The 26,420-nt window shown below is 37.7% G+C and overlaps 1 protein-coding gene across 3 annotated transcripts in view; it reads right to left on the bottom strand.

Annotated features, from left to right (window-relative positions):
- Nucleotides 1-26,420, bottom strand: part of LOC108588667 (uncharacterized) — a 708,321-nt gene that overhangs the window by 622,399 nt on the left and 59,502 nt on the right. For all 3 annotated transcript variants that reach the window (XM_078352723.1, XM_078352724.1, XM_078352725.1), the window contains exon 2: nucleotides 16,766-16,891. The gene's annotated coding sequence lies outside the window, so the exon portion shown is untranslated. The remainder of the gene's footprint in view (nucleotides 1-16,765; nucleotides 16,892-26,420) is intronic.

Genomic DNA, 26,420 nt, shown 5'->3' with positions numbered 1-26,420 from the left:
AGACTGCTCCTTTGTGTGAGCCCCTCATTCCATTATTTGTGACTTGGTGAGACCTCCCAGTGGGGAAGGTTCCAGCTACCTCCTACAGGTGTGAGCAGGCCAGCAATAGGCCAATCCCTCCCTGGGATGGAACTTCCAGAGGAAGAAGCTGGATGCCATCTCTGCTCTTATGCAGGATTCACTGGTGATACCTCCAGGTACAAGAGAAAAGAGGGGAACTAGGGTCTGGAGAAGACCCCCAGCAAACCACAGCAGCCCTAGGGTAGAGTGGCCTGTTAAAAGGAAAAAAAAAAAAAAAAAAAAACAGAAAACAGAAAACAAAAACAACATCAACAATTAAAACACACACACAAACTGCATCAAAGGTCAGCAAACCTCATCAAAGGTCAGCAACTCCAAAGACTGCGGGTAGATAAGCCCACAAATTTGAGAAAGCATCAATGCAAAAACGTGGGAAACTCAAAAAGCTAGATTGCCTTTTCTCCTCCAAATGACCACAACACCTGTCCAGCAAGGGCACAGAACTGTGCTCAGGACCTTGACTCCCAAACAATAATAGTGGGAGACTTTAATACTCCACTGACAATATTAGACAAATCATTAAGACAAAAAATTAACAAAGATACTGAGGACCTGAACTCAGCTCTGGATAAAATGGATCTGATAGATATATACAGGACTCTCCACCCTAATTCAAGAGAATATACATTCTTCTCAATCCTACATGGCATTTACTCTAAAATTGATTACATAATCAGAAGTAAAATGCTCCTCAGCAAATGCAAAAGAACTGAAGTCATAACAAACAGTCTCTCAGACCACAGCACAATCAAATTAGAACTCAAGATTAAGAAATTAACTCAAAACCACACAACTATGTGGAAATTCAACAACCTCCTCCTGAATGACTCTTAGGTAAATGATTAGATTAAGGCAGAAACCTAGAAGTTCTTTAAAATTAATGAGAAGAAAGAGACAATGGATCAGAATCTCTGGGAGGCAACTAAAGCGGTGTTAAGAGGGAAATTTATAGCACTTAACACCCACATCAAAAAGCTAGAAATATCTCAAGTTAACAAGCTAACATCTCAACTAAAAGAACTGGAGAACCAAGAGCAAACAAACCCCAAAGCTAGTAGAAGACAAGAAACAACCAAGATCAGAGAGGAACTGAAGAAGATACAGACACACAAAAAAACCCTTCAAAAACTCAAAAAATTAAGGATATGATTTTTTTAAAAAAAATTCATAACATAGATAAACTATTAGCTAGACTAATAATGAAGAACAGAGAGAAGAATAAAATAAACACAATCAGAAACGACAAGGGAGATATCACCACTGACCCTACAGAAATACAAAAAACCATCAGAGAATACTATAAACATCTCTCTGCACATAAACTAGAAAACCTAGAAGAAATACACAAATTCCTGGACATATACACCCTCCCAAGACTGAACCAGGAAAAAACTGAATCCCTGAATAAACTAATAATGAGTTCTGAAATTGAGGCAGTATTAAATAGCCTACCAAACAAAAAAGCAAAAGAAAAAGGAAAAAGAGATTCACAGCTGAATTCTACCAGAGGTACAAACAAGAGCTGGCACCATTCCTACTGAAACTAATCCAAAAAATGGAAAAGGAGGGACTCCTTCCTAACTTTTTCTATGAGACCATCATTATCCTGATGCCAAAATCTTGCAGAGATATAACAAAAAGAAAAAAGAAAACTTTGGGCCAATATCCCTGATGAACATTGATACAAAAATCCTCAATAAAATACTGGCAAACTGAAGCCAGCAGCAAATCAAAAAGTGTTATCCACCATGATCAAGGTGGCTTCATCCCCAGGATTCAAGGTTGGTTCAATATATGCAAATCAACAAATATAATTCATGTTATAAACAGAACTAAAGACAGGAACCACATGATTATCTCAATGATGCAGAAAAGGCCTTTGATAAAATTCACCATCCCTTCATGTTAAAAACTCTCAATAAACTAGGTACTGAGGGAAGATACCTCAAAATAATAAAAGCCATATATGACAAACCCACAGGCAATATCATATTGAAGGGGCAAGAGCTGGAAGCATCCCCCTTGAAAACTGACACAAAACAAGGATGCCCTCTGTCAGCACTCCTATTCATCATAGTATTGGAAGTTCCAGCCAGGGCAATCAAGCATGAGAAAAAACTTAAGTCTATTCAAATATGAAGAGAAGAAGTCAAAATATCTCTTTTTACAGATGACATAATCTTTTATCTAGAAAACCCTACTGTATCAGCCCAAAAGCTCCTTAAGCTGACAGGCAACTTCAACAAAGACAAAGGTTATAAAATCAATGTGCAAAAATCACCAGCATTTCTGTATACCAACAAGAGGCAAGCAGAAAGCCAAATAGTGAATAAACTTATATTCATAATGGCTACAAAAAGAATAAAACACCTAGAAATACATCTAGAAAGGAAGTGAAGGACCTCTTCAAGGAGAACTACAACCCACTACTCAAAGAAATCAGAGGACACAAACAAATAGAGAAACATTCCATGCTTGTACATAGAAAGAATCAATATTGTGAAAATGGCCATACTGTCCAAAGTAATTAAAAAATGCAATGCTAGTCCCACTAAACTACCATCAACATTCTTACAGAATAACAAAAAAACATATTAAAATTTGCATGAAAAGAAAAATGAGCCCAATTAGCCAAGACAATCCTAAGCAAAAGGAACAAAGCTGAAGGCAACATGCTAACCAATTTCAAACTAAACCACAAGCCTATAATAACCAAAGCCTCACGGTACTGGCACAAGAACAGACAAATAAGTCAATGGAATGAAATAGAGAACTCACAAATAAGTCCCCACACCTACAACCATCTGATCTTCAACAAAATTGACAAGAGCAAGGAACGGACTTATGTAAGAAAACAGAAAGGACTCCCTATATAATAAATGGTGCTGGGGGTGCTGGCTATCCATACGCAGAAAATTGAAACTGAACCCCTTCCTTACACCTTATACAAAAATTGGGAGGGACAGTGTGGGGAGGGGGGAGTTGGAGAGAGATAGCATGGGGAGAAATGCCAGATATGGGTGAAGGGGAGGAAGGCAGCAAATCACACTGCCACATGTATACCTATGCAACTATCTTGCATGTTCTTCACATGTACCCCAAAACCTAAAATGCAATAAAAAAATTAACTCAAGATGAATTACAGACATAAATGTAAAACTGGAAACTATAAAGACCCTAGAAGAAAATCTAGGCAATACTCTTCAGAACATAGACACAGGCAAATAGTTCATGATGAAACCACCAAAAGAAATTGCAACAAAAGCAAAAATTGACAGATGGGATCAAATTAAACTAAAGAGCTTCTGCACAGCAAAATAAACGGTTGTCAGAGTAAACAGACAACTTGTAGAATGGGAGAAAATTTTTGCAATCTATCATCTGAAAAAATTCTAATATTTAAAGTCCAAAAGAAACTTAAACAGATTTACAAGAAAAGAAAAACATTAAAAAATGGGCAAAGGACATGAACAGACACTTCTCAAAAGAAGACATACGTGCAGCCAACAAACATATGAAAAAAAATGCAAAATCACTGATCACTAGAGAAATGCAAAGCAAAACCTCGGTCAGATAATATCTCATGCCAGTCAGAATGGTGATAATCAAAAAGTAAAGAAACAACAGATGCTGGCAAGGTTGCAGAGAAATGGGAATGCTTTTACACTGTTGGTGGGAATGTAAATTAGTTCAATCAGTTCAATCATTAATTTAAGACAGTGTGGAAATTCCTCAAAGATCTAGAATCAGAAATACTATTTGACTCAGCAATCCCATTACTGGCTATATAATATTCTATTATAAAGGTACATGTACACATATGTTAATTGCAGAACTATTCCTAATAGCAAAGGCATGGAATCAACCTAAATGTCCATCAATGATAGACTAGACAAAGAAAATATGGTACATATACACCATGGAGTACTGTGCAGCCATAAAAAGGAATGAGATCATGTCCTTTGCAGGGACATGGATGGAGGAGAAGCCATTATCCTCAGCAAATTAATACAGGAACAAAACACTAAATGCCACATGTTCTCACTTATAATTGGGAGCTGAATGATGGAAACACATGGACACACAGTGGGGTACAACACACACTGGGGCCTGTTGGGGGATTGGGGAAAGGAGAGCGTCAGAAAGAATAGATAATGGATGTTGTGCTTAATATGTAGGTGATGGAATGATGGGTGTATATGTGCATGGCACAGATTTACTTATGTAACAAACCTTCACATCCTGCACATATATCCCTGAATATAAAATAAAAGTTGAAGAAAAAAATTAATGGCTAAATTATGTAACATTTATGCTACTGAAACTCAGTCATAGAAAGACTAAGATAAATTTCTTTCATGATCTGGCATAGTAACTACCAGCTGTTGGTTTTTATTTTTAAAACCAAAAGTGATTTTGGTGCAGGTGATCACTGGAGTTTTAAAATAAATAAATTTTATTGTGTATATTTAAGGTACATAACATGTTAAAAACTATGTATAGAGCATAAGCTAAAAGGCATCCAAGACAGGTCCCAACCAATTTAGAATGTTTATTTTGCCAAAGTTAAGGACAAACTCAAAGTCATCCCTCTGATCACGTGAGACAAATGCAAATCTGATTGCTTCCTTTGCCCTATTGTGTCACTAAGTCAGGCTAAGGCCTAAGTGACTATTCCTATAAATTATGCATTCAGCAAAGAGCTAATCAGAAATTACTCAAAAGAATGCAACCGTTTGTCTCTTATCTACCTATGACCAGGAAGCCCCCTCCTTGCTTCCAGTTGTCATGCCTTTCCAGACTGAACCAACATACATGTGGCATATATTGATTGGTGTCTCATGTCTCCTTAAAATGTATAAAACCAAGCTGTGCCCCAACCACCTTGGACATATGTCCTCAAGACCTCCTGAGACTGTGTTGTGGGCGTATCATTAACCCTGGCAAAATAAACTTTTCAAATTGATTGAGCACTGTCTCAGATATCTTTTTGTTTACAATAGTAAAATGTTTACTATAGTGGAACAAAACAACCATCGTCTCACATAATTACTCATCCCCTTATCAAAAGAGCATCTATAATCTACTCATTTAGTAGACTATAAAAATCCTCTTTTAAATTAAAATAATATACTTTAATTAACTATAGTCCTAATGTTGTACATTGTTTATCCAGCCTATTTGCTACTGTATATCCTTTGACCTACATTTCCCCATTTTCTCCCCCTAATCTACCCTAACCCTGGTAAACTACTGTTTTATTCTCCCCTATATATTTGATCTTTTATTTTTATATTCCACATATATGTGAGATCATGGAATATTTATCTTTTTGTGTCTGGCTTACTTCACTTAGCATAATGTCCCAGGTCCATCCATGTTGTGGCAAATTGCAGATGCTCCTTTTTTAAGGCTGACTGGCATTTTGTTAAATAAGCAGATGCCCAGAGCCTCATCCCAGACCTACTGAATTCATTGAACATACATTTTTCATTAGAGCCTCAGCTGATTCTTATCCATAAAAGTAACTATTATGTGTTACAACAGGGAAAGCTCTCCTAAATAAAACTGTTAGAAGAAAAAGAAAGATTCAGAAAAATATGTATAGAGCAAGCCTATGTTTATAAATCAAAACTGTGTAAATGTATGTATGCTTGTGTGTATATGTGTGTATAATCATTTATGTTTGTGTATAAAAATATACACAAAATTTTTGTGTAAATAAATGTATACATATGACAATAATATAATATTGTTAATATTGAATATAAATGAATAATATGAAAAAGTTCAGAAGGCAGTACAATAAATGTTAACAATGACAAAGGTTAGACCATCCAGGGCCCTCGTGGCCATGTTAAGGAGGTAAGATTTTATGAAGTTATTAAAAGGTGTTAAGCAGGAACTAACGAGGAAAAATACAAGTGAGAGAGGCTAAGTAGAATATGATACAATTTAGGATCTGAAAATCCACTGCAGCAGCCATGTGGAGACTGGCTTAGAGGAGCACACACCAACAAGAGAATGGGGTAGACCATCACTGGTGGGAACAAAGGTAAACATGGAAGGGACCCAATCAGAGCAGAATCTAACCTATGAGAGAATACTGTACTGGGAGACACATACTCCTCAGAGCCCTTCAAAGAATACACACGTGGGACCTCCCAAGAGAGTCCACATTTGGATACTGTAGGGTCAGAAGACATCAACAGCTGGTAGTTACTATGCCAGAGAGAAGTAACCAATCAAGAGAGGACCATAGCAATAGCCAACAAGGTAGAGACATTTCCCTTTCCCTCTCCTTCCTCTCCATTCTAACACAACTGAGTGCTAGAGCACTAGAGCCTAGAAAAGGCAGGATGGAATGTATGCAGCAGTGCTCCTTTTTTTGTTGCTTAATTTTTTTAATTTTTATTTTAAGTTACAGGGTACATGTGCAGAATGTGCAGGTTATAATGGTGTGCCAAGGTGGTTTGGCACATCAACCCATCACCTATACATTAAGCTCAACATGCATTAGCTATTATTCCTAATGCTGTCCTCCCACCACACCCCCAAGAGGCCCCAGTGTGTGCTGTTGCCCTCCCTGTATTCTCATTGTTCAGCTCCCACTTATAAGTGAGAACATGCAGTATTTGGTTTTCAGTTCCTGCATTAGTTTGCTGAGCATAATGGCTTCTAGCATGTTCCTGCAAAGGACATGATCGTGTTCCTTTTTATGTCTGCATAGTATTCCATGATATACAGATACACATTTTCTTTATCCAGTCTACCATTGATGAGCATTTGGGTAGATTCTATATCTTTGCTATTGTGAATAGTGCTGCAATGAACATACGTGTGCATGTATCTTTATAATAGAATGATTTATATTCCTTTGGTTATATACCTAGTAGTGGGATTGCTGGGTCAAATGGTATTTCTGGTTCTACATCTTTGAGGAATCGCCACACCATCTTCCACAATGGTTGATCTAATTTACATTCCCATCAACAAAGTAAAAGCATTCCTATTTCTCTGCAACCTCACCAACATCTGTCGTTTCTTGGCTTTTTGATAATCATCATTCTGACTGACGTGAGATGGTATCTGATTGTGGTTTTAATTTTCATTGCTCTAATAATTAGTGATGTTGAGTTTTCTTTCAAATGTTTGTTGGCTGCATGCATGCATTCTTTGGGAAGTGTCTGTTCGTGTCCTTTGGCCACTTTTTAATGCAGTTGTTTGTGTTTTATTGTAATTTCTTTTAACTTCCTTGTAGAGTCTGGATAATAGGCCCTCGTCAGGTGGATAGATGGCAAAATTTTTCTCCTATTCTGTAGGTTGCCTGTTCACTGTAATAATAATTTCTTTTGCTGTGCAGAAGCTCTTTAGTTTGATTAGATCCCATTTGTCAATTTTTACTTTTGTTGCAATTGCTTTTGGTGATTTCATCATGAAACCTTTGCTCATGCCTATATTCTGAACTGCATTGCCTAGGTTTCCTTTTAGGGTTTTTATAGTTTTGGGTTTTACATTTAAGTATTTAATCCAACTTGAATTAATTTTTGTATAAGGTGTAAGGAAAGGGTTCACTTTAAATTTTCTGCTTATAGCTAGCCAGTTGCCAGTTCTCCCAGCACCATTTGTTAAATAGGGAATCCTTTTCCCATTGTTTATTTTTGTCAGGTTTGTAGTTGTGCAGTCTTATTTCTGAGTTCTCTATTCTGTCCCATGTGTCTATGTGTCCATTTTTGTACCAGTACCATGCTGTTTTGGTTAGTGTAGCCTTGTAGTATAGTTTGAAGTTGGGTAGCATGATGCCTCCAGCTTTGTTCTTTTTGCTTAGGATCATCTTGGCTATATGAGCTTTTTTTTGGTTGCAGCAGTGCTCTTTAAATGTTGGTTCCCAGAAAGCAGAAACAGCATCACCTAGGAACTTATTAGAAACATATTCTCAGGTCCTTCCACAGACTGAATAAAAACTCTGGGGATAGCACTTAATAATTTATATTTTTAACAAGTACCCCAACCCCAGGTGATTTTGATACACACTAAAGTTTGAGAACCACCAATGTGGAATTTTGCAAATTTGTTAGAAAACAGGATTCTTAATAATTGCAGGGGATATTTTAAATATTTACCACAAAAGATCTTTACAATTACTCCAGATACACTTGCTATGTATATTCTCTAAGCACAGAGAGGGAAAGAAACTGTCTCATGATTACTCTTAAATTCTGCCTCAAAACTGTAAAAAAAAAAAATCAGTCTTTGCATGTTTTACATGATATTAACAATATTCTTTTTAAGTTAAAATATATTGTACTGAGCACTTTGTGTATCTTACCTCTTTTAATCTTCACCCCCTAAAGATAGCCCTGCCAGATGGGAAAGATAATACACACTTTATAAATCGGAAAAGCAATGGCCAGAGATACTAAGTTAACACCAGGCGGCATATTCTGGATAGAGCCCAGGCCTGTCCTAATCCAGTGTCAAGGTGCAAAAGACTGTAGAATACAGCCTGAAACATCGCTTTGCACATGCAGTTTAGAGGAAGGAAGAGTAAGTGACAACATCATGCCCTCAGGAGAATGCAAGGTATTCCTATCATGCGAGAGAATCAATGCTGCTTAAAGAACAACTGAGAGTTTGCAGGGAGGTTGTGAATAAGAACAAAAGTGCCACATTTCTTCCTTGACCACATAAACCTTCACAGAAATCTCCCTTAATGTTTTATTGCTGCCCAGACTCTAGCCTACAGATGGCTGAAAAAAGATAAATGGTTCTTGCTCCCACGGGACCCTACCACTCTTTAGGCTACAACAACTTACTGTGAGGGTAAATTCTGAAAAATCCAAGACTTACAAAATACGCAAACATGGGGGAATTGTGGGGTGGGCAATTCCTGAGTGAACTTTAGCAGTTTTAGCAAAGCCATAAAGGCACAGAGATAGGAAAGCATGGCAAAATATACCTTTTCGAAGGGCGTAAAAATAGATATGAGCCAGGTGCAGTGATGTGGACCTATTGCCCAGCTACTCAGAAAGCTGAAGCAGGAGAATCACTTGGGTCCAGGAGTACAAGTCCAGCCTGGGCAACATAGTGAGACCCCATGTCAAAAAACAGTTTTTAAATAGATATAATAGAAACCAAAAAGACAGTATTTTGGTTTTGTAACCTAAATTCTTAGAAATATAGAGGAGTAAAAATATACTAATAATTATCCAAATAAGAACCCCCAGAACACACCTGCCTGATTCTAAATTCTTTAAGCTATAGAAGAAGAACTTTAATTGGATTGCATTAAGAAGTCACTTTCATTGGAATTTACTTTTTGAACAGATGTGTTGCTGAAGCTGTCATATTCAACATCCACTCAGCACCTGACACAAATGTATTTGCTTCCGTCTGTGTGTTGCAAAGGTGACATCTAGTGACTATCCTTTTGAAGTGCATTCTTGGAGGAAAAAAAATGTACATCATAAAAATAACAAATATTTCTGCCCCTAGTATTTCCAAAAGTCATCTCTAGTATGCACCTTTCTAACAGTATGAAAAGAGTTAAAAAAAGATCTGTGCTATTTAAATAATTCAAATTTCACTTATTTGTTTATGATTAGTACTTATGTGAAGTTAGAGAAATCCAAAACATAAATTCAACCTGGAAACAAAGCCGTATCTGGTAGACGGTTTAGACTAAAGTCACCATTTAAGTTGAAATTAGACTTCCTAATAACTCACTTTTATACTATTGTTTAATCCATTGAGTCCAAGGAAAAACTTTGACCAATTATTTCTTTTTTATTTGCTCTTTCACCCTACAGTTTCTACTATATATATATGTGGTTCTGAACATTAGATTCCACATAGTAACGTTATATTTTTCTTTAAGATGAAGGAACAAAATCATTTAGTGGGGCACTTTAGGCAATAAAGAATTAATGCAGTTTTCTGGGAGTTAGCGACAGATAATCCCAAAACACAGCTGACACACTGCTCCGTTGTTTCATACATTGTGTAGATTTTAAGGAGGCAGGTGTAAACATTCATTTCAGGAAGAAATTTCACTGCACAATGTTGCTTACAATGTGAAGAACTAAAGCTCGAGCTTTCAGGAAGCAAGCTTATATGTTGGCCCAACTGCAAAATGGGAGGAGGAGGGTGATATTGAAGAAGGCCGAACCACTGTCCTATCCCATTTCTAAAGCATTAGTGTAAAAGTAGCACTAAATCAGAGAAGCGTGGTGCCAGGGAGGAGTGTCTCATTTCAGTCATGTGCACATGTAATGTAATCATCACTAGTGGCATCTTAGTCCCGTTAATTAAATCAAGATCTTACAGAGTATCCGATATTATGCCGTTTGGTGGGGGAGAAGAGGCAATAATGGCTGTCTGGGGTGAATGTATGTATCCCAAGGCCAGCTGTCTCTATGTTCTCTAATGTTCTGAAATCGCCCTTTTTTTTGTTTAAAAATTGGCCCAAGCACCTATGCCACATAGATGAGGAAATGTGCTATCCTTCATACCCCTTTGCCCTACGTCTACCTCCAGATGACCCTTGTAGGATTTAGGTTTATCTTATTCATCTCTTGCTATCACATCCTGCCTCTGCTGAATTCTCTCTTGGTCTCTGTACCTGCAGCTGTTCGTCAATCTCATTCCAGCTAAACTAAAAAGAAGCTGCTTAAAAGCAGGAGCCCCTTCTAAGCTTCCCACTTTGCATGCAGTGCCTAGAACAGCAGTTGCTATGTAGTAGTCACATCCTCTCATTTTCTCATCCAAAGCAATTCTGTCATTCTTTTATCTATCCTCCCTTCCAGATCAGGCCATGAGCTCCATCTTTTTACACCCAAGTAGCTCCTTAAAATGATTTACTGAAATAAAAGATGACTCTTCCTATGAGAAATTCTGTCCCCATAATACTCTCACCACTTCTGATACAATATATGTGAGAAACACTTAGAGTATATTTCAAAACATTTTGTATACAATAAATATGTGTAATTTTTATTTGCCAAATAAACAATAAAACGAACCTAGATATAGTGAGCTGGCTCACCAGAAATGAAATCTTCCTTCTTCAACAACAGTACATGAAACATGGTCTGTACAGTAAGAAAAGAGTTACCCTGGAGCAGATCTTGAAAGTTTTAGAAAACAACCCATCTCACCAATATCTGCCTGGTAATCAGAGACCTCAGTGTTATCAAAGCAGAAAGCATGTGAGAGAGAAAAGGTATCAGTATAGACAGACGGTGGCAATTCACTCATTCGCCAATGATGTGAGCAACTCTTTTGCTAAATAAGGAAATATTTTCCAACACTAAGAGAATATTTTCTCAATGTTGTGTGTTATTCTTACTGCAAAGATTATAGACACAATGCACTTTTCAGTTTATTCTGCATTATTAACATTTTCTCCATGACTTTCTTAAGCTTACACCAGGACTCAGCAAATGACACTAGCAGGTGAAATCCAGCCTGCCACATAGTTTTGTAAGTTTTACTGGAACACAGCCATACTGCTTGTTTAATCATTGTCAATGGCTGCTCAAGTGCCACAGCAGAGTCAGGCAGTTGTGACAGAGACGGCATGATCCTTGCATCTCAAAATGGTTACTGTCTGGCTTGCTACTGCCTCCCTCGCCAACACATTCTGTACTCTCTCTCACTTTCTGGCACCCTATCTTCCTGACCTCAGGAATCAACATGCCCTTCTGGTGGGTCAAAGCCCCTGCTGTTTTCACCACCTATAATAGCTCCCTGCATTACTTCCCTGACCTCTTCTCCCATTCTCCCATACAATATTCATTTACATGTATTTTAATTAAAAGGTGAGAAATGGGATTATATAATTATTTTATGGTAAGTTTTGACTATTAGATTCAATCATCCTACTTTTAAAAGAGGAGCTTATAACTTATTAAAGAAAAGCAAATCTTGCTAGAATAACATCTGCAGAGCATTAATATGTTTGCAGCTCCACCAGCCATATTCCTATCTTCTCAGCTTCTATCACAGACTTTGTCAGAGGCATCCACACCTCTGGGGGTCCATTTAGAAAATGAGTCACTTTCTATCAATTCTATATGAAAAGGATAAGAGATGGGCTCTGACTTTAATCACTATTAACTAAATTTTGCTTGTTTATCTCCATTCCTCCTTTTCTGAGGTCTTAGCCTAGCTCCAGGTTTGAATAAACCTATGATTTCTGGGTAAAAATAATACAGGGATATTGAGATATTGTGCTTTTAATATTTAATGTTTTTTGTTAAATGAAGTTAACAAATCTTTGATGAATGTGTTTTTCTCTCAAAGTTCCATAAAGATTTAAAGTTATGTGTGTGCTATTTAAAGATTTAAGTTATGTGTGTGCTTTTATTTATTCATAATTGTTGACATTATTTTTAAAATAACCTTGTTTATTGTAAAATTTTTTAAACAATTTAGATACAGATAAGAAAATTAAAACTCCCCCCCAAGACATAATCACCATGAAAATATGGGTATACCTATAATATTTTCTGCACACAGACACATGCACAAAATTGTATATATTAGTATATACATATAAAGGCATAATAAGCTTCATTGTGCTTTGCTTTCCTGCATTTTGCAGATATTTTGCTTTTCTAAAATTCAAGGTTTGTAGCAACTCTGCATTGAGCAAGTCTCTTGGCACCATTTTCCTATAGCATATGCTCTCTTTGTGACACATTTTAGTAATTCATTCAATATTTCAAACATTTTCATTATTATCATAGCTGTCATAGTGATCTGTGATCAGTAACCTTTGGTACTACTATTGTAATTGTTTTGGGGGCACCATGAACCATTCCCATATAAGACAGCAAATGTAATAAATGTTGTGTGTGTTCTGATTGCTCCACGAACCAACCAGTTGTTTCTCCATCTCTCCTCCTGTCCTTGGGCCTCCCTATTCCCTGAAACACAACAATATTGAAATTAGGCCAATTAATTACCCTACAATGGCCTATACATGTTCAACTGAAAGGAAGAATTGCATTTCTCTCATTTTAAATCAAAAGCTAGAAATGACTAAGCTTTGTGAAGAAGGCATGTCAAAAACCAAGACAAGCTGAAAGCTGTGCTACTCCCAGTGAATATATGAATGATAAGAAAGCAAAACAACCTTATTGCTAACGTGGAGAAAGTTTGAGAAAGCTGGATAGAAGATCAAATCAGCCACATTCCCTTAAGCCAAAGCCTGATCCAGAGCAACCCTCACTCTTTTTCTCTATGAAGGCAGAGAGGAGAGGAAGCTACAGAAGAAAAGTTGGAAGCTAGCAGAGGCTGGTTCATGATGTTTAAGGAAAGAAGCTATCTCCCTAACATAAAAGTATAAGGTGACGCAGTAAATGCTGATGTAGAAGCTGCAGCAAATTATCTAGATGATATAGCTGTGACCATTGGTGAAGGTGGCTACATTAAACAACACATTTTCAGTGTAGATGAAATAGCCTTATTTTGGAAGAAGATGCCATATAGGGCTTTCATTGCTGGAGAGAAGTCAATGTCTGACTTCAAACCTTCAAAGAATAGGCTGACTCTCTTGTTAGAAACTAATGCATCTGGTGACTAAATTGGAATCAATACTCATTGACCATTCCAAAAATTCTAAGGACCCTCAAGGATTATGCTAAATCTACTCCATGTGTGTGCTAGAAATGTCAAAACGAAGCCTAGTACGTCTGTTAAGAGTGTGGTTTACTGAAGATTCTAAGCCCACTGTTGAGGCCTACTGCTCAGAAAAAAAAATAAAAAAATTGTTTAAAAATATTACTGCTCTCTGACAATGCACCTGGTCACCCAAGAGCTCTAATGGAGCTGTACAAGACATTAATGTTGTTTTTACACCTGCTACCACATTATCCATTTGGCAATCTATGAATCAAGAAATAATTTTCACCTTCAAATCTTATTATTTAAGAAATAAATGTTGTAAGGCTATAGCTATCATAAATAATGATCATTCTGATGAATCTGGACGTAGTAAATTGAAAGTAATCTTCTGGAGGTGATTCACCAATCTAGATGCCATTAAGAACATTTGTGATTCATGGGAGGAGGTCAAAATATTAATATCAAAATTAACAGGAGTTTGGACGGAGTTGATTCCAATCATTACGGATGAATTTGAGAAGTTCAAAACTTCAGTGGAGGCAGTAACTGCAGTAGTGGTAGAAGTAGCCAGAGAACTAGAATTAGAAGTAGAGTCTGAAGATGTGACTGAATTGCTGCAATCTCATGATAAAACTTGAATAAATGAGTTGCTTTTTATGGATGAGCAAATAAAACAATTTCTTGAATAGAATATACTCCTGGTGAAGATGCCATGAGCATTGTGAAAATGACAAGAAAGCATTTAGAATATTACATAAACTCATTGATAAAGCAGCACCAGGGTTTAAGAGGACTTCAATTTTGAAAGAAGTTCTACTGTGAGTAAAATGCTATGAAACAGCATTGTGTGCTACACAGAAATCTTTTGTGAAAAGAAGAGTCAATAAATGCAGCAAACTTTACCGTTATCTTATTTTAAAAAATGCCAAAGCCACCCCGCCTTTCAGCAGCCACCAACCTGATCAATCAGCAGCTATCAACATTGAGGCAACATTCTTCATCAGCAAAAAGATTATAACTCAGTCAAGGCTCCAATAATTAGTAGCATCTTTTAGCAATTAAATATTTTTAATTCAAGTTTGTACATTTTACTTTTAGACATAATGCTATTGCATCTTAATAGACTGTAGTATAGTATTAGTACAGGATAAGCATAACTTTTACATGCATTGGGAAACTAAAATATTTGTGTAGCTTGCTTTATTGCAATATTGGCTTTATCGCAGTGGTCTGGAATCAAACTCGCAATGTCTACAAGGTATGCCTGTTTGTGTATATGTGTGTGAGTGTGGGTGTGTGTCACTGTGAGTGTAGTTATAATGTGTTTTATTATTTTAGACACTAGTATTTTCACTTAATCATGTATAGTGAAGGTCTCTCAATGTCATTAAATGTTCTTCCACAATATCATTCTTATGTGCTATTTAGTGTTTGCTTATATAGCTAGACCACAATGAATTTAACAAATAGCTTGATATGTGATCTTTCAGGTTTAAAACTATTTATTAGTCACAACACTGCAATTAGCACCCTAGGCACCTTCTACGGTCTGAATGTTTGTGTCCCTCCCAAATTTACATGTTGAAATCCTAACCCCAAGGCAATGGTATTAGGGGGTGGGGTCTTTGGGAAGGTGATTAGGTAACAAGAACAGAGACCTCAAGAATAGAATAAGGCTCTTATAAAAGAGACCCCAGAGAGATCACTAGCCTGTTCAACCATCTAGGGCCATAGCAAGAGGATGGTTATCAACCAGAAAGTGGACCCTCACCAGATACAGAGTCGTTTGGCATGTTGACCTTTGACTTCCAAACCTCCAAAATGTGAGAAATAAATTTCTAGTCTTTATACCCACCCAGTTTATGGTCTTTCGTTAATAAGCCACCCAGTTTATGGCGTTTGTGAAACCAGCTGGGTCAACACCAATCCAGTTACTATTTTTTTGAAGTAAGTACTTTTTGACTCAAGAACTAGGCATATATTTTGATACAAACTGTCAAATTGCCCCCCCAAATATAATAATGTGGTCACAGTAGTAAACTCTGAAGTAGGATTATGGGTTACTTAAATTTCCTTTTTATTATTGATCATTTTTTTTCAATTTTTCTACAATGAGTCAAATAGAGGTACTCAGAATATTTCAAAAGCTATTCTCTCTTTCTCTCTCTCAATTAACAGATAAATAGCTGCATATACCAAATTATGTAATTATGGATCTATACCATTTTGTCAGTTATAAAACCATAAAATTTAATTTTGAACTGCAAAGTATCCTTTCATGGTATTTATCCACTTAAAACAAACAGCCTATGCTTCATGTATGCTTTAAATTATCAGAATAATATAACAATCTGTTTTCAACATGTACGTTAGCATCTTTCCCAAACACATAAATGAGGCAATTTTCCTTTCTACTGATAAATACAATTTTATGAAGACTCTCAAGTGTTTCATGTCTTATCTCATTACCAGCAGTAACAACCTACTTCTGCCATCTTCCTAATGACAATTTTCATTATAGAGATAAGAAAAGGCATTACATTTAGAAACTCAGCATCTCAGGTGTAACTCCTTGGTGAATATTTCAATCAGTTCCTCTCATTTTCCTGTTCCACATTAATCAACTCTTTCCATATAAATATGCTATGTTCCATTTAGAGATAATGTTTTAAGTGAATCAACTACCTACATCATTGCTTAGCTTTCAGGAACCATTTAGGTATATATTAGGGAGCACAAATATTAAAGCTGTAAATTTATTTCTTAATGAATTTACAGTTATATTTCATTAAATTTAGAGTCCTTTGATATGAAATAAGGGCAGCAATAGAAAAACCCCTACATTCTATTCATCCTGTGAAAGTAATTGCACTCAGAAAGAGGTTTCCTGGCACAATTTTAAGAGGATAGTAAGGAAGACTTGAGTGGCCTTGGGGTATATTGCTACAGTTCTCCAAGCTATAAAAGATGATTCCAATTTGATAGTTTTCAGTAAATATCCAGATTTGTCCTCCCACAGAAAATTTAAAGCAGCTTCGTTGATTTTCCTACTTACTGGTATTTTTTGGTCTCAGCCAGCCAGTAGATGAGTCTCACCACTTTCATTTGTCAGATCAGTGTGGTGCAGATGTCACACAATGGACATTAGAATGATTCTTCAAGAAGTTCCTATGGTAGGAAACTGAAATTCACAAGAATGGGTTGGTGAAAGATCAGTGTGCTCTATGCATTGTTTATTCAAAAAAGATTTACCAATCATCACTGTCAGGCACTAAGCTATGTGCTAAGTAACGCACTCCCTAATACTTGCAGATTGTAACTCCTAGATTAATTCATTTGCTCCAACACTACTGTTATCTTTTAAATATCACTTGGATTATCCCTTGGACAATCTGACTTCTCAATACTTTAATTTGGTTTCCCAAAGTGGATCCCAAGATAAGTACTTGAATGCAGTCAGTTTATTTGAGAGACAATTCCCAGAAGTAACAGTGAGGGAGCAAGAAGAGTGAGACTGAGGTGTATGCTATTGCATTAGTCACCAAAATTCACTGTAGTAGCTCAGTCTTTCGGAGGACCCTCTGGAGAATCATGTTGAACTGAACTACCCTTCCAAAGAAGGGCAAGTGGGGCATTTATCCAACTCTTTTTCTCAGTTGGTCTGGATTTGTCACCAGAAACATAAATTCCAAAATGTTTCAAAACTGCCTTCCCTGGACTGAGGGAGACCTTAAGGCTTCAGAGAAAGATATCAGGTGGAAAAGCAGGGAGATAGCATGTACTGAAAATGGGATAGCATCAGCAAGCACAGAAACTGTTCCTGGTAGCTATTGCTGATATCAGAGGTGAGTCTAGGGATGAAACCCAGGGTATGAAAACTACAATTTCTTGTCTTACAGTGATTTTGTTCTCTCCCTATCCCAGATATTCACTCTCATGTTCAAATTCTAACCCTGTTGTTACCCCTTTCCAACTCACAATTTTGAAAAATCCCTTCTCCAACTGTCGCCCACCATCTTTCAAATATCCTCTCTCTAATACCTGAATTTAATCGTTCTTTTGTTCTTTATTTTATTTATTTCTTTCTAATTTTTATTTTAGGCTCAGGGGTACATATGTAGGTTTCTTGTAAACTGCATATCATGGGGGACTGGCATACAGATTTATTTTGTCACCCAAGTAATGAGCACCAGTAGGTGATAGGTGGTTTTAAAAACCTCACCCTCCTCCTAACCTCCATCTCCAAACAGGCCCCAGCAGCACTGTTTCCTTTTTTGTGTTCATGTGTGCTCAATATTTAGCTCCCACTTCTAAGTTGGAACATGTGGTATATGGTTTTCTGTTCCCGTTTTAATTCACTTAGGAACATGGCCTCCAGCTTTTTTCGTGTTGCTGCAACATTAATGATTTCATCATTTTTATGGTTGCATATTATTTCATGGAGTATATATGCCACATTTCCTTTATCCAGTCCATCATTGATGGGCATCTAGGTTGTTTTGATGTCTTGGCTATTGTGAATAGTGCTGCAATGAATATACAAGTGCACGTGTCTTTCTGATAGAATAATTTTTATTCCTTTGGGCATATTGCCAATAATAGGATTGCTGTGTCAAATGGTAGTTCCATTTTAAGTTCTCTGCTTTCCAGAGTGGCTAAAGTAATGACTATTTCATCTTTCATCTCTTCTATCATTTTACTGGATTCTTTAGATTCCTTGAATTGGGTTTCAGTTTTATCCTGAAGCTTGATGATCTTTGTTGCCTTCAAGATTTTGAATTCTGAGTCTGTCCTTTAAGCCATTGCAGCTTGGTTAAGAACCATTGCTGGGGAGCCAGTGTGATCATTTAGAAGTAAGAAGACACTGGCTTTTTGAGTTGCCAGAGTTCTTGTGCTGGTTCTCATCTGTATGAGCTGATGTTCCACAGCTTTTTGCTTTTATATTCTTTGCTGACCTTGAGGGTTTGACTGTGGAGTAAGTTGAGTCCAGTTAATTGGCTTCCTTTCTGGATAATTTTTGGGCACCTGGATTCTGCTCAGCACACATGGGGTGTATGCTGTAACCTCAGGAGGCTGAGACCAGGCCCATACCTTTGTTCTCTGACCCCCTCAAGTTAAACACGTGCTGCACTGGTAGAGCTGAGAGGTTCCCAATCTACTGGCAACAACACTCGAATGGGGATACCAGGAGAAGCACTTCCAAGGGGACACATCTGCTGAAGCTCTTCAATGGTTAGGCATGGCATTTTGGTGAAAGGAGCTATGATGGCAGCCACCAGGAGGAGCCCCAGCTGGGTACCCAAGGCTACACTGCAAGTGGGTAAAGCCAGGAATGGACCTTGGGAGGTAAGTCCGCAGGCAGGGGTGCTCTGATGTGACTGACCCTGTCCCATGTGCAAGACATTTCTTTTCTGTCCATGTCCAGCAGTCAACAGAGGCCAAAATCACCTAGAGAAGCTGGAGAACTTCAGAAGATGGGCTTCCTTGGTCATGCTCCACTGCCACCCTTCGCATGCTAAACACTCTGAGTTCTGCACTGGCTGGAGTCCTGTCTCCTCCACCTCTCCAAGTAGTTCTCCATGCCATTTCAAATGTCCATGGGAGTCATGGGGTCTCCTGCAGCTAGGATTCCAGAGGTCCATGGTGAGAGTGGGCCATTCCTTTCCTATGTAACTCACTTCCTCCACAGTAGCCACTGTTAGGAGTTGGGGGTAGAAACAAGTCCTGGTTCTTGTCAGCCTCATGCAAAATTCCCAGCTTCCTCTTCCTTCGGCCCAAGGTTTACATACTCCCTCCATCTACTCTCAATTCCTTCCTTCCAAAGATCTGGTCAGAATGTGCCAGTCTTCTTGATGGTCTGGTCTATCAGTGGGAGATGCTCTTCCTGGCTGTGTCTAGTCAGCCATCTTAGCTTTTATTTCAATCATTCTTTTTTTTTTTTTTTTAACTTTTTATTGGATTTTAGGTTTTGGGGTACATGAGCAGATCATGCAAGACAGTTGTGTAGGAACACACATGGCAGTGTGCTTTTCTTTCCTTCTCCCCTTCACCCACATTTGGCATTTCTCCCCAGGCTATCCCTCCACACCTCCCCCTCCCACTGGCCCTCCCCTTTTCCCCCCAGTAGACCCCAGTGTTTAGTACTCCCCTTTCTGTGTCCATGTGTTCTCATTTTTCATCACCCGCCTATGAGTGAGAATATGTGGTGTTTCATTTTCTGTTCTTGTGTCAGTTTGCTGAGGATGACGTTCTCCAGATTCATCCATGTCCCTACAAACGACACAAACTCATCATTTCTGATTGCTGAATAATATTCCATGGTGTATATGTGCCACATTTTTCCAATCCAGTCGGTTATCAATGGGCATTTTGGTTGATTCCAGGTCTTTGCTATTGTAAACAGTGCTGCAATGAACATTTGTGTACATGTGTCCTTATAGTAGAACGATTTATAGTCTTTTGGATATATACCCAGTAATGGGATTGCTGGGTCAAATGGAATTTCTATTTCTAAGGCCTTGAGGAATCGCCACACTGTCTTCCACAATGGTTGAACTAATTTACACTCCCAGAAACAGTGTAAAAGTGTTCCTTTTTCTCCACATCCTCTCCAGCATCTGTTGTCTCCAGATTTTTTAATGATCGCCATTCTAACTGGCGTGAGATGGTATCTCAATGTGGTTTTCATTTGCATCTCTTTCATGACCAGTGACGATGAGCATTTTTTCATATGATTGTTGGCCTCATATATGTCTTCTTTCGTAAAGTGTCTGTTCATATCCTTTGCCCACTTTTGAATGGGCTTGTTTGTTTTTTTCCTGTAAATCCGTTTGAGTTCTTTGTAAATTCTGGATATCAGCCCTTTGTCAGATGGGTAGACTGCAAAGATTTTTTCCCATTCTGTTGGTTGCCGATCCACTCTAGTGACTGTTTCTTTTGCCGTGCAGAAGGTGTGGAGTTTCATTAGGTCCCATTTGTCTATTTTGGCTTTTGTTGCCAATGCTTTTGGTGTTTTGTTCATGAAGTCCTTGCCTACTCCTATGTCCTGGATGGTTTTGCCTAGATTTCCTTCTAGGGTTTTTATGGTGCCAGGTCTTATGTTTAAGTCTTTAATCCATCTGGAGTTAATTTTGGTGTAAGGTCTCAGGTAGGGGTCCAGTTTCTGCTTTCTGCACATGGCTAGCCAGTTTTCCCAACACCATTTGTTAAACAGGGAATCCTTTCCCCCTTGCTTTTGTCAGGTTTATCAAAGATTGTATAGTTGTAGATATGTTGTGTTGCCTCCGGTGCCTCTGTTTTGTTCCATTGGTCTATATCTCTGTTTTGGTACCAGTGCCATGCTGTTTTGATTACTGTAGCCTTGTAGTATAGTTTGAAATCCGGTAGTGTGATGCCCCCCGCTGTGTTCTTTTTGCTTAGAATTGACTTGGCTATGTGGGCTCTCTTTTGGTTCCATATGAAGTTCTTGGTGCTTTTTTCCAGTTCTGTGAAGAAAGTCAATGGTAGCTTGATGGGGATAGTGTTGATTCTGTAAATTACTTTGGGCAGTATAGCCATTTTCACGATGTTAATTCTTCCTAACCATGAACATGGAATGTTTCTCCATCTGTTTGTGTCCTCTCTGATTTTGCTGAGCAGTGGTTTGTAGTTCTCCTTGAAGAGGTCCCTTATGTTCCTTGTGAGTTGTATTCCAAGGTATTTTATTCTTTTTGTAGCAATTGTGAATGGCAGTTCATTCTTGATTTGGCTTTCTTTAAGTCTGTTATTGGTGTAGACGAATGCTTGTGATTTTTGCACATTGATTTTATATCCTGAGACTTCGCTGAACTTGCTTATCAGTTTCAGGAGTTTTTGGGCTGAGGTGATGGGGTCTTCTAGGTATACTATCATGTCGTCTGCAAATAGAGACAATTTGGCTTCCTCCTTTCCTATTTGAATATCCTTTATTTCTTTTTCTTGCCTGATTGCTGTGGCTAGAACTTCCAGTACTATATTGAATAGGAGTGGTGAAAGAGGGCATCCTTGTCTAGTGCCAGATTTCAAAGGGAATGCTTCCAGTTTTTGCCCATTCAGTATGATATTGGCTGTTGGTTTGTCATAAATAGCTTTTATTACTTTGAGATACGTTCCATTGATACCGAGTTTATTGAGGGTTTTTAGCATAAAGGGCTGTTGAATTTTGTCAAATGCCTTCTCTGCGTCAATTGAGATAATCATGTGGTTTTTGTTTTTGGTTCTGTTTATGTGGTGAATTACGTTTATAGACTTGCTAGGGCAGCCAAAGAGAAAGGTCGAGTTACCCACAAAGGGAAGCCCATCAGACTCACAGCAGATCTCTCAGCAGAAACACTACAAGCCAGAAGAGAGTGGGGGCCAATATTCAACATTCTTAAAGAAAAGAACTTTCAACCCAGAATTTCGTATCCAGCCAAACTGAGCTTCAGGAGTGAAGGAAAAATAAAATCCTTTGCGAACAAGCAAGTACTCAGAGATTTTGTCACCACCAGGCCTGCTTTACAAGAGCTCCTAAAAGAGGCACTAAACATAGAAAGGAACAACCAGTACCAGCCATTCCAAAATCACACTAAATGCTAAAGAGCATCAACATAATGAAGAATCTACAACAACTAACAGGCAAAACAGCCACTTAGCATCAAAATGGCAGTATCAAATTCACACATAACAATATTAACCCTAAATGTAAATGGACTAAATGCACCAATCAAAAGAAACAGACTGGCAAATTGGATAAAAATCCAAAACCCATCAGTGTGCTGTATCCAGGAAACCCATCTCACATGCAAGGATACACAAAGCCTCAAAATAAAGGGATGGAGGAAGATTTACCAAGCAAATGGAGAACAAAAAAAAGCAGGAGTTGCAATTCTCATCTTGATAAAATAGACTTTAAAGCAACAAACATCAAAAGAGACAAAGAAGGTCATTACATAATGGTAAAAGGATCAATACAACAAGAAGAGCTAATGATCCTAAACATATATGGACCCAATGCAGGAGCACCCAGGTACATAAGGCAAGTTCTTAATGACTTACAAAGAGACTTAGACTCCCACACAATACTAGTGGGAGACTTTAACACTCCACTGTCAATATTAGACAGATCAACCAGACAGAAAATCAACAAGGATATCCAGGGCTTGAACTCAGACCGGGAGCAAGAAAACCTGATAGACATTTACAGAACTCTCCACCCCAAATCCACAGAATATACATTCTTCTCAGCACCACATCACACCTACTCTAAAATTGACCACATAATTGGAAGTAAAGCACTGCTCAACAAATGCAAAACAACTGAAATCATAACAAACAGCCTCTCAGACCATAGTGCAATCAAGTTAGAACTCAGAATACAGAAACCGACCCAGAACCGCACAGCTTGGAAACTGAACAACTGGCTCTTGAATGTTGACTGGGTAAACAATGAAATGAAGGCAGAAATAAAGAAGTTCTTCGAAACCAATGAGAACGAAGACACAACATGCCAGAACCTCTGGGACACATTTAAAGCAGTCTCTAGAGGAAAGTATATAGCAATAAGTGCCCATATGAGGAGAATGGAGAGATCCAAAATTGACACCCTAATCATCAAAATTGAAAGAGCTAGAGGAGCAAGATCAAAAAAACTCAAAACCCAGCAGAAGACAAGAAATAACTAAGATCAGAGCTGAACTGAAGGAGATTGAGACACGAAAAACCCTTCAAAAAATCAATAAATCCAAGAGCTGGTTTTTTGAAAAGATCAACAAAATAGACAGACCACTAGCCAGACTGATTAAAAAGAAAAGAGAGAACAACCAAATAGATGCAATAAAAAATGATAAAGAGGAAATCACCACAGATTCCACAGAAATTCAAACCATCATCAGAGAATATTACAAACAACTCTATGCACATAAACTAGTAAACATGGAAGAAATGAATAAATTCCTGGACTCCTGCATCCTCCCAAGCCTAAACCAGGAGGAAGCTGAAACTATGAATAGACCAATAACAAGGTCAGAAGTCGAGGCAGCAATTAAGAGCCTACCACACAAAAAAAGCCCAGGTCCAGACGGGTTCATAGCCGAATTCTACCAGACACACAAAGAGGAGCTGGTACCATTCCTTCTAAAACTATTTCAAACAATCCAAAAAGAGGGAATACTTCCCAAATCATTTTACGAGACCAACATCATTCTGATACCAAAACCCGGCAGAGACCCAACAAGAAAAGAAAACTTCAGGCCAATATCCATGATGAACACAGATGCAAAAATCTTCAATAATATATTGGCAAGCCGAATGCAACAGCAAATCAAAAAACTTATTCACCATGATCAAGTAGGATTCATCCCGGGGATGCAAGTCTGGTTCAACATACGGAAGTCTATTTCAATCATTCTTAACCTTTATTGGATCCTGCAATCCATTTATCCTACCACCTTTCCACTGTCCATAATTTTCTTCACATTCTCACTTTCACAGCTTAAATCTACAGTTTGACTTCATAATTATTTTCTTGCACATATTCTCAACTCCCTTCCCTCTCTCTCAGTTTCTCACTCTCTCCTGGCAAAATCCTAACACTGAAAAAGCCATCCATCTATTCTGTGCCTGTATCCATGCAGTTGAATGAATCTTGAGAAAAACATACTACCGTGCTGACTGGTATCACTGTTAAGCCTGGTCAATCTGCACAAGTGGGCTCTTAATACTGCCCAGCAATCAAGCCATATTTATCTAGTGATTCACACTCCCACCCCGTATAATTTTTTCATGTCTTCTAGTCTCACCTAAAACCTCTATCAACTCCTGTTCATCCTAATTTTCAGTTGACAATCATGCTTCCCATATCTCTGAGAAAATAAAAGTGGAAGAGAATCCCTGTAAGCTCCCATCACATCTACCCATCTCATCGTATACGTACCTCCTTACTTTATTTTTTACTGTTAATATAGATTAATTGTCCACAGCTCTATGCAAGCTTAATGCTTCATCTTGTCTACTCCTGTTCAAGCACATCACACCTGCAAATATTCCCAATTGCCTTTTTTCTCCTATATCATAAATGTTTCTCCCTCTTCTGAAATCTTTCCCATATGCATAAAAGCATGCTAATATTGCTACCATCTTAATAATATTAAACTATCTCATTGTCTTACTACCCCTCCAGCTTACACTCCATTACACTAGTTCCCTTTAAACAAAACTGCTAATTCAGAGTTGTCTATATTCAATGTATCTAATTTACTTACTCTCATTCTCTTTTGAATCAACTCCAGGCAGCCCAAGCCAAACTGCTCTCATCAAGAGCAAATACAAATCCCTTTCATATTTGATTGTTAAATTCCACAAGAAATTCCTCTTATTTTTATTGTTTAATATATTCTTATTTCAATACCGTTTGGATGCAAGTGGTTTTCTGTTACATGATAAAATATATAGTGGTGAATTCTGAGATTCTATTGCACCTGTCACATAAGTAGTGTACATTGTACCCAATATGTAGTTTATTATCACACATATTCCTTCCCACCTCCCCCTTATGAGTCTCCAAAGTCAATTATATCACTCTGTATGCCATACATACTCATAACTTACCTCTCACTTCATGTGTTAAGTGAGAGCACATGATATTTGGTTTTCCATTCCTGAGTTACTTCATTTAGAATAATGGCCTTCAATTCCATGCAAGTTACTGCAAAGACATTATTTCATTCCTTTTCATGGCTGAGGAGCACTCTGTGGGGTGTGTGTGTGTGTGTGTACTTTCTTTATCCACTATTTGGTGCAGGTGTCTTTTTCACATAACTTATTTTTCATTGGGTAGATACCCAGTAGTGAAATTTCTACATTGAATGATACACCTACTTTTAGTTCTTTAAGGAATCTCCATATTGTTTTCCATAGAAGTTGTACTAATTGCATTCCCACCAGCAGTGTATAAGCATTTCCCTTTCACCCCATCCATGCCAAGATCTATTATTTTTTAACTTTTTACTAATGGGCATTTTTGTAGGAGCAATGTGGTATCTCATTGCAGTTTTAATTTTCATTTCCCTGATGATTAGTGACGTTGAGCATTTTGTGATATGTTTTTTGGCCATTTGCACATCTTTTGAGAATTGCCTATTCATGTCATTTGATTACTTTTTGGTGGAATTATTTGGTTTTTTCTTGCTAATTAGTTTGAGTTCCTTGTAGATTGTGGATACTAGTTCTGTGTCAGATGGATAGTTTGCAAATATTTTCTCCCTTTCTGTGAGTTTTCTGTTTACTCTGATGATTGCTGCTTTTGCTGTGCAGAAGCTTTTTAATTTAATTGAGTTTCATTTATTTATTTTTTGTTGTTGTTGCATTCACTTTGGAGAATTAAATTCTTTGCCTAAACCAATGTCCAGAAGAGTTTTTCTGAGGTTATCTTCTAGAATTTTTATGGTCTCAGGTATTAAATTTAAGTCTTTGATCCATCTTAAATTGGTTTTTGTATAAAGTGAGAGATAGGGATCAAATTTTATTCTTCTCCATGTGGCTAGCCAGTTTTCTCAGCACCATGTATTAAATAGTGTGTCCTTTCCCAGTTTATGTTTTTGTATGCTTTGTTGAAGATCAGTTGGCTGTAAGTTTTGGCTTTATTTCTGGATTCTTTATTCTCATCCATTAGTCTAGGTGCCTACTTTTATATAAGTACTATTCAAGCTGTTTTT

The sequence above is a fragment of the Callithrix jacchus genome, chromosome 16 (genome assembly GCF_049354715.1).
Source record: "Callithrix jacchus isolate 240 chromosome 16, calJac240_pri, whole genome shotgun sequence".
NCBI classification, from domain to species: domain Eukaryota; kingdom Metazoa; phylum Chordata; class Mammalia; order Primates; family Cebidae; genus Callithrix; species Callithrix jacchus.
Note: the sequence above shows the minus strand (reverse complement) of the source record. Positions and strands in the feature narration are given on the sequence as shown.